The 17,291-nt window shown below is 39.7% G+C and overlaps 1 protein-coding gene across 4 annotated transcripts in view; it reads left to right on the top strand.

Annotated features, from left to right (window-relative positions):
• The window catches only part of otud7a (OTU deubiquitinase 7A), a 42,609-nt gene that overhangs the window by 3,039 nt on the left and 22,279 nt on the right, over positions 1 to 17,291 (top strand). For 3 of the 4 annotated variants that reach the window (XM_074632904.1, XM_074632905.1, XM_074632907.1), the window contains exon 2: positions 14,161 to 14,290. The gene's annotated coding sequence lies outside the window, so the exon portion shown is untranslated. Of the gene's footprint in view, positions 1 to 10,457; positions 10,581 to 14,160; positions 14,291 to 17,291 lie in introns of those variants that run through there. The other variant, XM_074632906.1, reaches the window with a different exon arrangement.

Raw genomic sequence — 17,291 nt, 5'->3', positions numbered from 1 at the left:
TTTTTTAAGGCGACCGAAATGTTATAATTAACTTTCATGAACTGAAAGCACACTGTGAAAGGGTTAAAGTTGTAAGACGAAAACACTGACAACTCCCAGACTGGACAACGTCGTGGTAGCGACCTGTCAATCACAAGGTAGCCACGCCCTGAAGCATACTTTATGGTCTATTTGACTCTAAATGGGACCATAATTTACTAAATGAACATCATGCTGTATTGAAGAAGACTTGAAACTAGCGATTGAGACCATAAACTCATGTTTACAATGTTTACTGAGGTAATAAATCAAGTGAGAAGTAGGCTCATTTTCTCATAGACTTCTATACAATCAGACTTATTTTTGCAACCAGAGGAGTCGCCCCCTGCTGGCTATTAGAAAGAATGAAAGTTTAAGGCACTTCCTCATTGGCTTCACTTTTCAGACCTGGAGGTATATTTATATTTTTTTTCAGTCTTTATCCAAACGTGACGCAGCAACGCAGCAACGCAGCAACGCAGCAACGCAGCAACGCAGCAACGCAGCAACGCAGCAACGCAGCAACGCAGCAACAGGAGTTGGATGTTATGTTTTGCCAAGAAGATATCCTCTGTGACGGACTAATGGCTTGTGTATGCGTGCGTGCACACATGTGTGTCTGCACCCCCTGCACCTGATTGTATTTGTGTTGCTTCACTTGTCTGGTGCTGAGTCTGGGAGCAGGTCTGGCTGCTGGAGATGTCTGTCATTGTAGCCTTCTCCCCACTAAGGCCCAGTGGGCACAGCCACATCCCATGTCCTGCCTCGCATCAGCAAGGGAGCAGTTTCTAAATCAAACAGAACGCTGTTGCACAGGATACCCTTGGTGACTCAATTTAGATTCACGCAGGCCCAAAGCGTAGGTCATTTTCATTCATTCAGAAAAAGAGGTCAGGCCTCTGCGAAACCCAGCTGCATTTGTTGGAAACTCAGTATATCTCCATTTTGCCTCACAGTTTATTTCCGTTGAAGGAGATATTAAAAGGGAAACGCAGGTTAGACGCCACCCTGAGAAAAGAGGAGTAGTGGCGCTCTCGTTCAGCTTGCTTTCTAGAGTACGTCATTCATTTCCTTAAGTAGGCTAGAGAGAAAACTGTCACTGCCCATTCTTTCATCTTTACTCCATAAGATACAGCACGAACATCAGATGTTCAACAGGACCCATTCATGGAGCACTGGGGAGTAAATCTGCCCTTTCTCAACTATTGTCATATTTCGCCCATCTTCGTTGGACAAAGAGCAGATCTGAGATAACTCAATAAGGTCAAGAAGTATAGTAACCTATATTTTTGTACACTATATTTATCTTATGAAGGTTTGCAGTGAACTTATTCAGACGTCACCCTTCATTAACAGTCATACAGCACATACTGTACATTCAGAGATGAATTCATTTCACCAGAATATGTGGTGGAGGTTTGCTCCGATTATTTACCCTGCAGCGTCTTTCCTCCCACCGCTTGTTGTATGCCTCTCCCACACACTCTCATAAGCTTAATGGCCATCCACCCACCTATACATACTTTCATTGGGGTCTGCACCCCGAGTGAGGTCACTTGACATATAGATTGGGTTATTGGAAAGTTTTGGGAAAGATTGACTGATTATTTGTTGTAAAAATAAATCAGATATGTTTGAAGTATTCATATACACTACACACATATACAATACTATCATTCATATTTATGCAATCTATTTGCATCCCATGATGCTTTTGGACATAGAATGCACGGGAACGTTGAGCAGCAGCTATAATGGCGGACTCCGTCAGACAGGCCACCTTCCATTGCTGCGTGGTCCAGTTCTGATGCTCACGTGCCCATTGTAGGCGCTTTTAGCGGTGGACACGGGTCAGCATGGGCACCCTGACCGGTCTGTGGCTATGCAGCTCCATACGCAACAAACTGCGATGCACTGTGTGTTCTGACACTTTTCTATCGGAACCAGCATTACCTTTTTCAGTAATTTGAGCTGCAGTGGCTCTACTATTGGGTCAGACAACACAGGCCAGCCTTCGCTCCCCATGTCCATCAATAAGCCTTGGCCGGACATGACCCTGTCACCGGTTCACCGGAAGGAAGGTGATCCTTCCTTGGACCACTTTTGGTAGCACCTGACCACTGCAGACCGGGAACATCCCACAAGAGCTGCAGTTTTGGAGATGCTCTGACCCAGTCGTCTAGCCATCACAATTTGACCCTTGTCAAAGTCTCTCACATCCTTATGATTACCCATTTTTTCTGCTTCCAACACATCAACTTCAAGGACAAAATAATCACTTGCTGCCTAATATATCCCACCCGACTGCCAGGTGCCCATTGTAACGAGATAATCCATGTTATCCACTTCCCCTGTCAGTGGTCATAATGTTATGGCTGATCAGTGTATAGCGGTTGTACTTGCAGATTTGCATATGAAGACTGGACTATTGGGTTTGGTGGAGGTCTGTACTCTCCAAGTGACCTTCTAGTTACAGAATGTAATTAAATGGATATTGCTGGAAGATTTCCGACTATTAATAGTATCAGAAACGGGGTTGATTTCATGAAAATGAACACTGCAATCATGTAACCAGTTCTACAACTAAATAATGACTTGATGGTTAATATCATATTAATGACATTAAGTTATTCTAAACAAATATCTAGCAAATAAACAAAAAGATACTTAACTTTGTACTACACAGATTATTGCAGCTGAATGCATCTGAAATTGTAAAATGATCAATAGGCCAAATCAAAAAGGGGTTAATTTTTTTTTTGGCTAGCTCATAAAACCCCTGAGGTAACAAACTTAAATTTCCTTTTAGCCAATTAAAAGTGTACATGTTGAATAACAAAAATCCTTCTCAAAATGAATCAGAACATAGGCTGTACCGGATCAGTAAATCAGTCTAAAGCACTCTACCTAAAGCACTCTACCTTTTGAACTATAAAAGGGAAACATCATTTTGTTTTGCATCATCAGTCACTACAACATAATAAATGTCAGTTACTGATACTGGTCTGAGTATGACACATTTTTCCTCCGCAATGCACCCACACCCACTGAATGCCCTCTCTGTGGGTGCACTTGAGGCCAGTTTGGCGAACACAGATCAGACAAAGTTACTAAGTCCAAGATTTTTTTGGAGGGCAACATAAAAGTTTATATCAAAGATGTTGTGATTTTGTGGAGCAGGCTTGATGTCTTTTGCTTCTTTTGGGGGCTCAAAGTGCATCTTGCTCCTGAGTAATTGGAGTAAATGACACATGCATCAGATTCATGGTATCTTTTGCAGCTTATATAAACTGTTGACTTTTGCTTTGGTCAAGTATCCTCGTCAGGCACAGTTTGGGTGTCGGATAAAATTGGCTGTTGCAGTTAGCATCAGTTCCACGTGGATAGCTAATCGTTGTTCCTTTAGCCAAACTGACCACAGTAAAGTGCCGGAAGCACTAGGGGCCTTGCGATTGAATTCAGGGTCATATGTAGCTTCCTTCAACAGGTTTACAAATGTCCGACCACAAAGTAAGAAGTGCCTGGTAAAAGTATGTTAATATTGTAGCACAGTGCTCAGATAATCATTTGGATTCCAGTCTGTCTGTTTGAGCAAAGTTGTATTAACTGGCTACCTCTGATGAGAATACACAGGCCGTGGTTAGATTTAAATTATATGTGTTGTAGCTCAGATCCTTGAATACTCACAATATTTTGTTGTTATTTTGTGGCAGCAGCAAAGACTGTTTTTTCCATCAAAGAGGGATGAGTTGATTCCAAATTCAGACATTATTGTTGCCATCAACTGGTTCAACTCAAGCTATTTTTATAATGAGCAAGAAAGGTTTCTAACCTTTTGTCTAAATGCACCACTGTGCAACTGGGCATGTCTAATAAACCCAGTGGCAGTGTCATAAGGCCAATTCAATGCATTTTGAAATTGTTTCCTTAGGCATTCCTTTTCAGAGGAAATGCAAATAGATTTTCCCCTTTAGACAGTACACATGGATGTCTTCCAAAACGTGAGGAAAACTATAGTATGTAATGATTCATTGACATTGTAGCCTACATAAAACAAAGAAACAAAGAGGTTGAAAGGGACTCCTCTGATCTGTGATTCCAGCCTACCACTGGAGTGATCAAATCACAAATATTCGTTTCAGTTAGGAAAATGTATGGCAGAAGAAGTGGTATGACAGAGTGAATTCAAGCAATGCTTTCGAGCATGTATTTCTTTGTGGTTTAATTCGATGGATGCACACAACAGTTTTAACAAAGGTAGTAACACCCGTATTGGAATTTAATTGGCCTCAATACTGGAATTCAGAAACTGAATAGCATCTTCATGAACTACACAGGAGAACGTATCACTGTGAGTGGCCTATTTAAGAGTACAAAAACTATAATCATTACTTTACCTTTAAGTGACTGCACCCACATACAAATTGCACCACATGTGTTGGTATCCTTAAGACCTGCCTTAACCCTATGCTATGTAGGCCATAATGGGTCTAAGTACTTTGCTAAAGGACACCCCGAAAGCATGTTGCTGACTGAAGTAGAGCTGCAACTAACGATTATTTTCATTGTTGATCAATCTGTTGATTACTTTCTCAATAAATCAATTAGTTGTTCGGACTGTAAAATGTCAAAAAATTGTGGAAAATATCGATCAATGTTTCTCAAAGCCCAAGATGACGTCCTCAAATGTCTCATTTTGTCCACAACTCAAAGATATGCAGTTTACTGTCATAGAGGAGTAAAGAAACCAGAACATATTCACATTTAAGAAGCTGCAATCAGAGAATTTAGATTTATTTTTCTTAAAAAAATACTCAAACTGATTAATCGATTATTAAAATAGTTGGCAATTAATTTAATAGTAGACAACTAATCGATTCATTATTACTGAAGGAAGAGCTATACCCATTCAGTATTTGTGGTAATTGGTAACTAATACAAAAGTGAAAGACCACCACAGCATTCTTGTGGTCGAGCCACTTTCTTTTTATTCAGGAACCTGCTGGTTTATGGGTTTTCATGTCTTTTTCTTCAGATACTAAATTAAGAACAAGGTTGTGTGATATTGCCCTCTCCACCTACTCGAGTGTGCCCACACACTCAGTCAATCCAACGCTGTACAATACAGGTATTGTCAGAGGTAGAGAGATATAACAGGTGTCAAAACAGTCTCTTCTAGCATTTCCTTTCTTATTGGATCTGTGGAGAGATAATGAAACTCTTATATTTGGGGGTTGTTGTTTGGCATCGTAGCCGCCCTGTGATTGAAACAGCTGAATACAATTACTGCAGTTCCTTCATATCTCTGTACATCTCAGATGCTTGTTTAAAAAAAGCTACAGCTATAAGATCCAGCCAACCTGGCATTGTGCTCTGCTTTGCAATAAATGCTGTTTTACTGTTTTTTTTCTTCAAGGCAGCAAAATGAAATAATCAGGTTGACAAGAGAACATAAAGTACTGTATAGATGCTTAGCTACTATATGTGGCTGTGTGTGTGTTTGTGTGTGCATTTGTGCGTGCGTGTGTGTTTAATGTCTGACATAGAAAATGTGGATTCAGAGGAGACATCATTATAACCTACTGTATACATCCTTTGGGCTTAGATGTGAAAATCTACATGCGCAGCAACCGCACACCCCTAATTATCACTGACCTGCAGGTGATGACACAGATCTCTACAGACAGAGCCCATCAATCTACTTCATATCATACAGATACATGTAGGTCTTTGAGCTGGCGAGGACGCTGGAAGCAAGCAAAAGATTCAGTGTGTTCAACACTTGAGAGGACACCCTCCCTCAGCACAAACTCAAATAGGAAACACCAGCTGGCTTCAGCTAGTTGGTCTGTTTACCTCACGTGGGATTAGAAGATAAGTATTCAGATAGCAAGCAGTTCTTTATGTCTCTTCTGCATATGCAACGTCGTAGCTTCCATGCTCGAAACCCACTTTTCATCCATGTCATTAAATACACCTGACACTGGCTGCTAAGTGTGTAATTTATATCCTCTGGCATCCTCTTCAAATCAACAGAAAGACAGGAACGTTCTTCTTTGGTGAGGTTTGGTCTGTAGTCACAGCTGTCTGCTTGTGGCATTCTGTCGAAAAGGGCCCAGTCGGGAAAAGAGGTATTGGCCGCTGTGGTAGGGGGGCTGGAGGGACTGACATTTTAAGGGGTTACGATCTTGTTCTGTGCCCCTCAGCAACCAGCTCTTTGTTTGGGTGCACGCTGCCGCACAAACAGCTGAGCTGCAGCTCTAAAGGTTTGACTTGACTGTAAGGTCAGACAGAGGAATTGTCAGTTGCTTTGCTACATGGATTTATTGCTTGTAGTGTAAATAGTGAATGTTGCTTTTAGGAAATATGATCCTGTCGTTTTTGTGTATCATTTTGATGGCAAATTCATAACCCGAGCTTCTGAACCTTCTTACAAAAACTGAAAGGTTTTCTAGGAACACTCCTGTCCCTCGGGTATATGCAGCTGTCCACTGCAGCATTAATTGAAATTGTCCTCAAATATTAATGCAACGATGCATTTAGCGCGAATTGACAACAACTCTCCCCCTCCATGCATATGCTGTGCTGGCAGTGTGCAGCGCAGCAATGAGATGCAAAGTGACATTATTGCTTCCAGCAGCATCTTTCTCGCAGCACGCTGCACAGACGTCTGGCTTTTCTTTAAGTTTAGAAAAGGATTAAGAAAAAGAAAGTTTTTTGTGCATGGCTTGATTACAGACTCTACGTCTAGAGGTCAGGACTTTGGAGTGTTGCACTCTCTTTCTGCCTCGTGTCAAGGGGTGATTAGCGTTTGTCCCTCCACCTTCTTGGCTTTCTCGCTGTTAGTCTCTCCGTCTCCTCGCCTCTGGAAGCGGCGGAGTCTCAGCCCAGCAGTCGATTTCTCAGGGTGTCAGGGTGCTCTGAGGTCACGGCAAATAAATGCCGTCTGCGGGTCCTGAAGGCAGGGGAAGTCCCACTAGTGAATAGAGCATAATGGAGGCATAAGGAGGGACTCGGCACTCTCCCAGGTGGTGACTGGAGAGAGAGACAGACGTAGATGGAGCTCTCGAAAATCAAAAAACGGCCTAACTTGATGAGCTGGTGTAGGGTGAAGAGCCCTCGTCCCAGGCACTGATTGAAACACGTCATACAGTCCACAGGCCCGCCTGTAATATCGTCTAGATGGCGCCGTGTAAGCATGTACATGCACACGTTTGCTGCCCTGAGCATTGGTGAGGCACATACACAATCGCCACAAATACAAGCTTGCCATTGTGGCTGCAGCAGCAGGAGGAGGAGGAAGAGGAGGAGGAGGAGGAGGGACAGAGATTGGGGCTGACTGACTGATATGAAGGCTGAATAGCAAGTGGTGCTTCCAGTCTGCATTGAAATTCACTGATTGAATCTTGTGCTCTCAAGCAAGGACTTTGAAATAGTGGAAGTGCTTAGTTTGTAGTTTGGCGAGACATTATAATATCCCATTACATGAATTTTCCATGCCACTTGAGTGCGCTGTGTTATGAAGCACGCTAATGGATTGCGTTGATTATTCGGTACCGGTGCAAGGTGGAAATGATCTGTTTCCCCTGGAATTGTGCTCATTTGATTCCCCACCCCAAGTCTAATGTAACAGTGTTTTGCAATGCTGTATTTCTGCTTTTATTCATTCAATCATAGCTATGCAACAACACCGTTTTGAAACCGGTTTTAGTGTTTCCATCTCGTAGTATATTAAAATGGCAAATAGCCATTGTTTGTTGAAAAACAGGCATTTTTTTCTTCTCTGACCATAACTGAGAGGGTGGCTTGACATTTTTCTGCGCACAGGCATGTGAATAAGTACTGGATGAGAATGAATGCCATCTTTTATTAGCTGTCTTCTGTGTTTTGGCAGCCCTTTGTGGAAGCACTTGCTCTGTTGGCTTTGAGATTGGTAAACACACCGAGGGCACAATGAGTTGCAAACATGCAACGGTTAGTGTTTTGTGCACACACACACACACACACACACACACACACACACAAGCACATTTGCGTACTCACACACTGTCGTGCACTCCAGAGACGGGGATCATAGGGTGTTTATCTGCCAGTGTTGAAAACAGCAGTTTGAGCCTGTTGGTGCTTGGCCCTGCTAACTGCGGCTCAGCTCACACGCTGGTGATGAAGCCACAGTTGGCCCGACGGAGCCGCGTGTCCGAGCCAGAATGTAAGATTTAGTTCTCCGCCTGCCTTGAAGAATCCAAAATATTCTGTCCAGCAGAGGAGGGATCAGACTCACTTGAGGTTTGAGTTGTTTAGTTTGTGTTTAGCCAACAAGCCCACATCTTATGTCCAACCCTTCCTGGACAGGTCTCTTGCCGCTATTTTGTAGATCGGGTTCTGGTTTCAGGTTTCAAAGGTCCTTTGGACTCTTTGGACTAGTGCCACCTATACTCGGAAGCATGTGTGGTGTGTGCTAGTCCTCCTCATGAAGGATGCATTGAATCAGTCACTCAGATCAATTGTCTCATTCATAAAAGTTTGATATTGTTCTATTTTTCTCTGGTGATTTTTGTTTACAACTACAAGCTGACAAACGTGCTGTTTCACTATGAAGTCTTTATTAGAGATCATGCGGCATCTGTGAGTTTTATTTTTTAGGACGCATCATACAGTCAACAGAGAAATGATTATATCTGAATTAGGGCAGTCAACCGATTAAAATATTTAATCGCGATTAATCATATTATTGTCTATTGTTAATCACGATTAATCGCAAATTAATCAGGCATTTTTTATCTGTTCAAAATGTACCTTAAGGGAGATTTGCGAAGTAGTTAATACTCTTATCATAACATGTTCAAATCATAACATGGCAAACTCAAGCCCAACAGCTGTCAGTGTGTCAGTGTGCTGACTTGACTATGACTTGCCCCAAACTGCATGTGATTATCATAAAGTGAGCATTTCTGTAAAGAGGAGACTCGTGGGTACCCATAGAACCCATTTACATTCACATATCTTGAGGTCAGAGGTCAAGGGACCCCTTTGAAAATGGCCATGCCAGTTTTTTTCTCCCCAAAATTTAACGCAAGTTTGGAGCGTTATTTAGACACTCGACAAGCTAGTACGACATGGTTGGTACCAATGGATTCATTAGGTTTTCTAGCTCCATATGATTTCTTATAATGATAAAAATCACCTAAAAATCCCAAGTTGCGTTAATGCATTAAAGAAATTAGTGGCGTTAAAACAAATTTACATTAGGGCGTTGTTATTGCGTTAACTTTGACAGCCCTAATCTGATCTATTAAAAGATTGATGTATTCAAGATCAACAGATTGCATGAATCAGATCATATATAGCGCAATCAAGCCAAGACATATAGGGTCAGAGGCGGACACCAGATGTTTTGCCACTGGCAGGTTCAGTAGCAGCTCGTCAATGAGTGACCATCCGGCCTTTATAAGAAGGTGCAATTCATCTTCCATCATCACATTTAACAAGTCAAAGTCAAGCTGGTTTTGCAGGAGGGGAGGATTTGTGTTTTGTGTTCAGTCCATTTTGTTTGTTTTTAGAAGTTCATAGAGATTTACAGATATTGTTTTAAGCTAACTTTTTTAATGTTTCAGTTTTCAAGTGAAATAGAGTGAGCCACAGTTCATTGGCTGATTGATTACCACAGTACAGACTTGTCCTCTGTGATTATATACAAAAAACATTTTTTAATAAATTGTTAATTACATTGAATTCTATCATAAAAGAGAGAGAGAGAGATACCTAAGATACCATTTCTCTATTGACAGTAGCCTCAATCGACCAGAAGAGTGTATCAAATAGCAAAATATTGTGACATGTTACTGCATAGCATACTGTACTGTATGGGATGCATGCTCTCCTTTGGAAGCTGTGCTTTTTGGGATTGTGGAAAGCATTCTGTGAAATGGAGGAAATCAGAAGTCAAAATAGAAGCAAACAAGAATATTAAATATAAGACTTCTTAGAATTCATCAAACATAAATTAATGATACCTAACAGTGTGTAAAGGATGGATTTTTCCTCAACAGCATCAGTATTAGTATCACTTGGTGCTCTCAAGTGTACTCTGACATCTACATAAACTCACATTTGCAAAATATAATAGCAGTAAAATAGAAGCGTATTTAAGAGAATAACTGCAAATATATACACTGCTGTTATTGTAGTGTGCGTGTTTAGGATTTTGTGCCGGACCATATTCCAGTTATGGAGGAGATGCCGTGTAAAGAGTAGAGTATAAGTGTTTGCACAGTATGTTCACCTCCCACCTGCTGTGTATCTGCCTGGCATGTGGGCGATCACGGCTCACTATGGAGACAATTATCTCAGCTATAACTCATCCTATTACTGTAAAATGACTACGTATGTATCATCGTGGAAAAATAGCCTGTTGCACATTTGCATGTAAATGACAAAATAAGCTTGTGACGATGGAAACCGATTGTGCATCACTTTTCCTGTGATCGTCTGTGCACTCTGAAGTGTTCATGGAGTAAAAGGCTCCAAAGTTTTCATTGTTGAGTTCACTGGATCCACTCACAGTAAGTCTTTTCACACTTTCTAATCAGCCAACTGATTTCCTGGTGGCTTTAAAGTTGTGGAGTTTCAAATAGTGTTAAATGTTAAAAGGAAGTAGTGGGTGGGGAGCTATTGTACAGCGTTAGCACGGGTGGTTTCGCATTGAATTCTTATTGAGGCAGAGTCAAAAACAGCTGTGTTTTTAAGCTTTTTTTAATTTATTATTATTGTTTCACAAGTTCACAAGAGAAAAAGGTTCATTAGATTTAAACACCCTGCAGCTGAAGAAATCACACAGGTAGGTTTATCGTCTTGTGGTGTTGTAAAACATGACTGACAGTTGCTTATGATTGAAATAATATAGTGGTTATAGTTGTTAAGATACAGATACTGCATTTTAAATGTCACTTAATAAAAAAAGCTTCTTAAATTATAAACATCAGCACCGTAGGTCTCTCAGCGGGGTTCACCCAACAGCTCCCCAGGGGGCTCATTTATAATAGTCGGTACTGCTTTTGTGCTCGCATTCAAATTATGGCTGTTATTTATTTATGAAGAAATGTATTTGAGCTTGCATGTGTAGGTGTTTCATTTATGTCATATCTGGTGCTAAAGGCTAAATAATTAGATTTCATACTGTATAGCTGCAGTGTCTGTTGAGAGGACTCGGTGGACTGTCCTCCAGTATTTGTGTGCAGGCAGATAATTAAGATTCAACTCGTGTGTCTCTGTTTTTTACTGTCTACAAACGGGCCCTTGTAAATATGGAGGGACTGCAGGCAGAATGCTGACAGGTCAGTGGACCATAGGAGGCAAAAATACAGTGTGTGAATACAGTAAGGAGAATACACAACTTGACTGTTCTGTAAGAGAGCAGAAACGTCTGAGTGAAAATGAGGCGGTAGCTGGTTGCAAGGCGACACGTTTCCGCCCGTGGTCAAAAACTTCTGTGTTTGTAATTAGACCGCAAGATCAAAGATGCAGTTCGAAGAGAACATTGTGTGTCCATCTATGACTCAAATATACCAGCGTGCACACTCTGACTTATTACCAGGTGTGGAAACATAGGGTGTGTACTCTCAATATTGTAATTGAGCAGCATTTTCAAGTGCCTTCCGGTAAATTCTCCTTTTACTCATAGGTTTTTGTAATACAGTGAGTATTTTCTCTCAAGTAATAGTAGCAATAACACACTAAAAAAAAGTAGAGAAAAGCTGCAATGATTAATTGATTTGTTGTCAGCTACTAAATTAATCGCCAACTATTTTTGATAATCGGTTTGAGTAATTATTTAAGAAGCTTCTTACTGTAAATGTGAATATTTTCTGGTTTCTTTACTCCTCTGTGACAGTAAACTGAATATCTTTGAGTTGTGGACAAAACAAGACATTTGAGGACGTCATCTTGGGCTTTTATCACCATTTTCAATCATTTTATAGACCAAAACAAGTAATCAATTTATCAAGAAAATAATCGACAAATAAAATAATAGTAAGTTGCAGCCCTAATAAAAAGACTTAGTTATGCATTAACAACATCACTTAAGCAAATTTACAAAGGTACTGGTGATACAATAAACTTAAAGTAGAAAAAGTAAAAGTACTCATCTTTCTGCAATAGACCCTGTTAGTTTTATATGATTATATTATTGTATTAGTTTAATATATAACAATGCTACATATTTTGAAAGCACATCACATACATGTAAAATCTGAATCTGAAAAGTAACAGCTGTTAGATAAATGTAGTGGAGTAAAAAGTAGATGTTTCCCCCTCTGAAATGTAGTGAAGTAAAAGTATAAAGTAGCATAAAATGGAAATACTCAAGTAGAGTACAAGTACTTCAGGATTGTACTTAAGTACAGTACTTGGGTAAATGTACTTTCCACCAATGAAAGAACGACAGAGAAGCTGACAGTATAGTTATTGTGACAAAATGAGGAGAATCATACCGGATGCGGCTGTAGCTCAAGTGAGTAGAGCGGGACGTCCTTTAACCGCGAGGTTGCCGGTTCCATGTACCTGTATGTACATGATAAATGTAATAAAGCCGTTGAGCAATACATTAAAAACCAAAGTCTCTATGGAGCATCTGCCAAATGTGAGGTAATTTTAACATTTAAACTTCTTTCCATTCACAATCTTTGAGAAAGATTAGAAAACATGATAACAACACATCACTAAATTGTAAACGTAATTTGGTCAGTGGTGCATACTCTTATGGAGGAGATCCTGCATGGGTCTTTCATAATGACTGTTACCCTGACAAGCTTTCTTTTTTTGAACTTCTGCTTATTTATTTTTCAACACAAGTAATCTCATTTTTACTCGAGGACAATATTAGTCAATAATTTCTGCTTGAGTGTAATATTCTTGGGTTATTTCCAGCCTTGCGTATTACATTTGTTATAGCCATGTTGGCCGATTCAGGCCAAATAATAACAACCAATCCATGACTTTCTAGTTCAAACTCCATATACTGTAACTATACTCATGGTTAAGAGTCAGCATCCACTGTTTTCACATCTACACTACAATTTGCATGCCTTGCTGTCCTTTTAAGTGAGGAACTGCTCCGATTTCAAAGATAACACACAGTGCTGTGGGTAAAATTGCTGTGATAGGTTGCACAAATAAACATTGGGGCACATACAGTATATGAAAATGTTTACAGTTCATGTGAATTATGCATGACGCTGAAGGATATTTCAGTCCCACTTAGGAAGGCTTTGACGCTAACTCCTCAGCACTTGGCAGTGTACTGCTGAAAGAGAGGAGAGAGGCGTCGGCCGCTGTGATCCACCGGGGACGGCGGCAGAATCTCCTCTGTTGTTTCCACTGTTGCTCTGTGCGGCTGCTCTCTCACTGTTTCCATGTGTGATTGTTTGTCTCCACACACTAATAACCTCATCTCTCTGCCTGCCTGTATCTCGCAGGATCATCCTGGAACACAACAGTGACCTCCTCCGCCTTTACCGCCTTTACCGGCATCAGCATGTTTGCGTTTCGTTACGTCAAAGCAAAGATCGTGAGGCTAGCGCTGCACTTTCTTTACCACGTCGGTGCTGGTGTCACATAAACACCTGCATCTCAGTGTGAGAAGCTGAAAATGTGAATACGCCTTCAGAGGGTGGGGTTTTAGAGAAAATGGTGCTGCTGCCTAAACTTCAGGCTGTTTGAGCTGTTTAAGGAAATGTTTATGAAGACTAAATGAGGCAGCTTTATAGGGATCTTACAACAGCTGACAGGTTACATATTAAAAACGTACACATTGTAAAAGTACTAGTAAGTAATTTCACATTTTATTAAAAAAATGATGCAAAATTAAGAAGTTAGTCTTTTATTTTCAGTCAATATTTTAATGTTGGCTGTTCAAGAGTGATACTCTGTCAGTTTGATGAATATTCAGTAGACCGAGTGGTTTCTAAATGACACATAATGAAAGTTGTGGGGTAATTTGAGATTTTGCATACAATGCAGTCACAGCAGGTGTGTGTCCGTCGGGTGTATTACAGCAGCTTCAAGTTGAACTCATTCAGTCAGAACTGAGGGCCATAACTTTCAGGTTTCAGGTTGATAACTTTCAATATGTGTGTGTTTCAGGGTCCTCTGCATCCCCGGTGTCTTCCTCTCCTCCTCCGCCTCTGAAGCCATGGACTAGAGCTGCGTCTGGGCCGGACAGTCCCATGGTCATCAGATGGCTTCTCAACAACCCTCAGCAAAAATACAGAAAGTAAGTGTGATAACTAACAGGAGGAAGTTGAATCACAGTCATCCACATTGTCACTGACAGCTGCTAAATATCATTAAAAGGATAACGCTAGATGTATTCAATGCTTTTCTGATCGACAACAAATCCCCATGAAAACCAACAATGAGTTGATCCTATTATCAAGTATTGCTTGTGAAGGCAAATACTGATATATTACACTGTGTCATAGACCTCTATTGTTGTCCAAAAACTATTAAAAACACATAAATGAGCCACACTGCTGCACTGGGTATTGTGTTCTTTCATTATGATGGAACAGGCGCTGTAATCCTGGTCAGTACTCTGATCTTTTACTGAAGTAAAATGCTCCGTTATCGTCTTAAATTCCAGATGTTGTAACTTAAAGTACAGAAGTATTATCAGCAAAATGCACTGAAAGCAATTAAAAGTAAAAGTATTTATGTTTTTTATTTAATACAGGCAAAATACACATAACAAACACGACAATATGATGACATGACAAAATCACCTACATTTTTTTTTTTAAAATAAAGAAAACATTCAGACAAAAGGAAAATAATAAATAAATAACAGGACAAAAATAATAGCAAGAGGATCTCTTCAGTAATTCAAATAATTAGGTTGACAGTACCAATAAAAACTGAAATATACATATGGCATGTAGAGCATATTTAATATTTCATACAGTACCACTTTTTACTAGAGCAAACGTTTTTTTTTTTCATTTCATGTTGTGTCGTCGTTCTACATTTTGTGGTTTGTAACAATTATTTTTTTCCAAAAAGTAAAAGTATTTGTATGGAGAAAAACGGCCCCTGTGATTGTTATATTGTTATAAACATTATTATATTATATTGGATTATTGTTACGTATGCATTAAGATAATAAATGCTTTAGTTGGTCAAGCTGGAGGTAATTTGAGCAACATTAAATACTGTTGGGTTGTTTAATTTGTCACAAAGTGTCATATATTATAAGCTTATCGTATGTTTTGCATATAAAATCTTAATGAGCAAAGTAACTATAGCTGTCAAATAAATGTAGTGCATTTATAGTACAATGTTTCCCTCTAAAATATAGTTGAGCAAAAGGAAAACGTTATGTAAAATGACACTCAAGTAAAGTATTAAGTACAGTACTTGAGTAAATGCTTTGCCTTTTTCTTTTCACAAAGAAACTATAATATTGAGACATTTTTTAAAAGATTTACATTTAGTTGGAACAAGTAGGCTTGGTACTGAGAGCAGCTGAAAGTTTTAATAGAGATGAGAAAAATATAGATAAACATCAGACTTGTCCTTTAAAGTAGATCTGTTTATAGCTCACTCACTCACACCTTCATATGTTGTAGAAGCCTGATACCGTCATGCGTGTGACAAATATGCAAGTAGTCATCATGATTAAAGGGAAGCTGGACAGTCCCAGTCTATCTTTAAGTCAGATAGAAAAACATGCATTAGGGTGTTTCTGAGTCATAACTACCTCCCACAGAGAAAGCGATCTGATCTGAATAAGGCCGCTCTTAAGGGAAAAGATGAGGTCATGACTTATAATATTCAGCTATTTCTGTGCCTCGCTCCACACCACTGGACTCAAGGTTTATTGCCCTGCAAAGCAATACTGTGATTCACACTTGATGGGCAGCCTATTATTCTGTACAGAGTAAAATGAGTGTAATGATGTGCACATATGTTGTCTCTTTGGAGGAGGTGCTGTAAATACCCAACAGACTGACTTTCTAGACTTTTGAATTTCCTGCAACTGTCTTACAATTGAAATAACTAAGCCCGCCTATAAACATGTAGCTGATAAGTGACAATAAAGAGAGAACAATCTTCTCCTCCGGCTTCGATCTGAATATGCATCAACCATAACCTCAAGATCTCTGACTAGATCAGCGACACCTGCTCCAGCTGACCACTCTTGTTTCCTGTGGTTTGTGCTTCTTCAATTCTTCCCACAGTACTGTAATAATGCACATGCAACACAATGCAAATGGCTGACAGTAAGTAGGTCAGCTAAACGACAGCTTAAGTGCAGCTTTGACTCATTAATAATGCATACGATAAAGACTAAAGTTGCTGGGTCTTCAACAAAGATATTTTTTCTCTCTGATACCAACAATCAAGCAGTGCTCTGTCTTTTTTTTGTTATGAGCTTTTCATTTTCATTTGATGTGATAATACTGACTGAGAGGACGTTTCTGAGATTGTTCTGTCATGGTCAGTTAAAGATATGCCATGACGCCCTAACCTGGTACGATACCCCATTTTATTAGTATTGGTACCTTTGCCGCGAGGTCGCTGTTTTACAAAAAAAAAGCGCTGTTTAATAAGTGAAATCTGAATCAGAATAAGGAATACTTTATTGATATCTGGGGGGAAATTACATTTGTTCCATTTTAGAATAAAATATATTAGTGCTGTCAAAGTTAGCACGACAACGTGTTAACGAAAATTTGTTTTAACACCACTAATTTCTTTAATGCAATTCTTAATTTTTAGGTTGTAGAAGGCTCAGTTTCAAAGCTAGAGTCAGCATTGGTACCAACCATGTCATACTAGCATGTCAGGAAGGAAGTTAATAACACTACAAACTTACGCTAAATGTTGGCAAGGAAAAACTGACCTCTGACCTCAAGATAAGTGAATGAAAATGGGTTCTATGGGTACCCACGAGTCTCCCCTTTACAGACATGCCCACTTTATGATAATCACATGCAGTTTGGGGCAAGTCATAGTCAAGTCTGCACACTGACACTCTGACAGCTGTTGTTGCCTGTTGGGCTGCAGTTTGATTATGATTATGTTTGGTTATGATTTGAACATATTTTTTATGCTAAATGCAGTACCTGTGAGGGTTTCTGGACAATATTTGTCATTGTTTTGTGTCGTTAATTGATTTACAATAATAAATATATACATACATTTGCATAAAGCAAGCATATTTGCCCACTCCCATGTTGATAAGAGTATTAAATACTTGACAAATCTCCCTTTAA

This window comes from Sebastes fasciatus, chromosome 4 (assembly GCF_043250625.1).
Source record: "Sebastes fasciatus isolate fSebFas1 chromosome 4, fSebFas1.pri, whole genome shotgun sequence".
Taxonomy (NCBI): domain Eukaryota; kingdom Metazoa; phylum Chordata; class Actinopteri; order Perciformes; family Sebastidae; genus Sebastes; species Sebastes fasciatus.
Note: the sequence above shows the minus strand (reverse complement) of the source record. Positions and strands in the feature narration are given on the sequence as shown.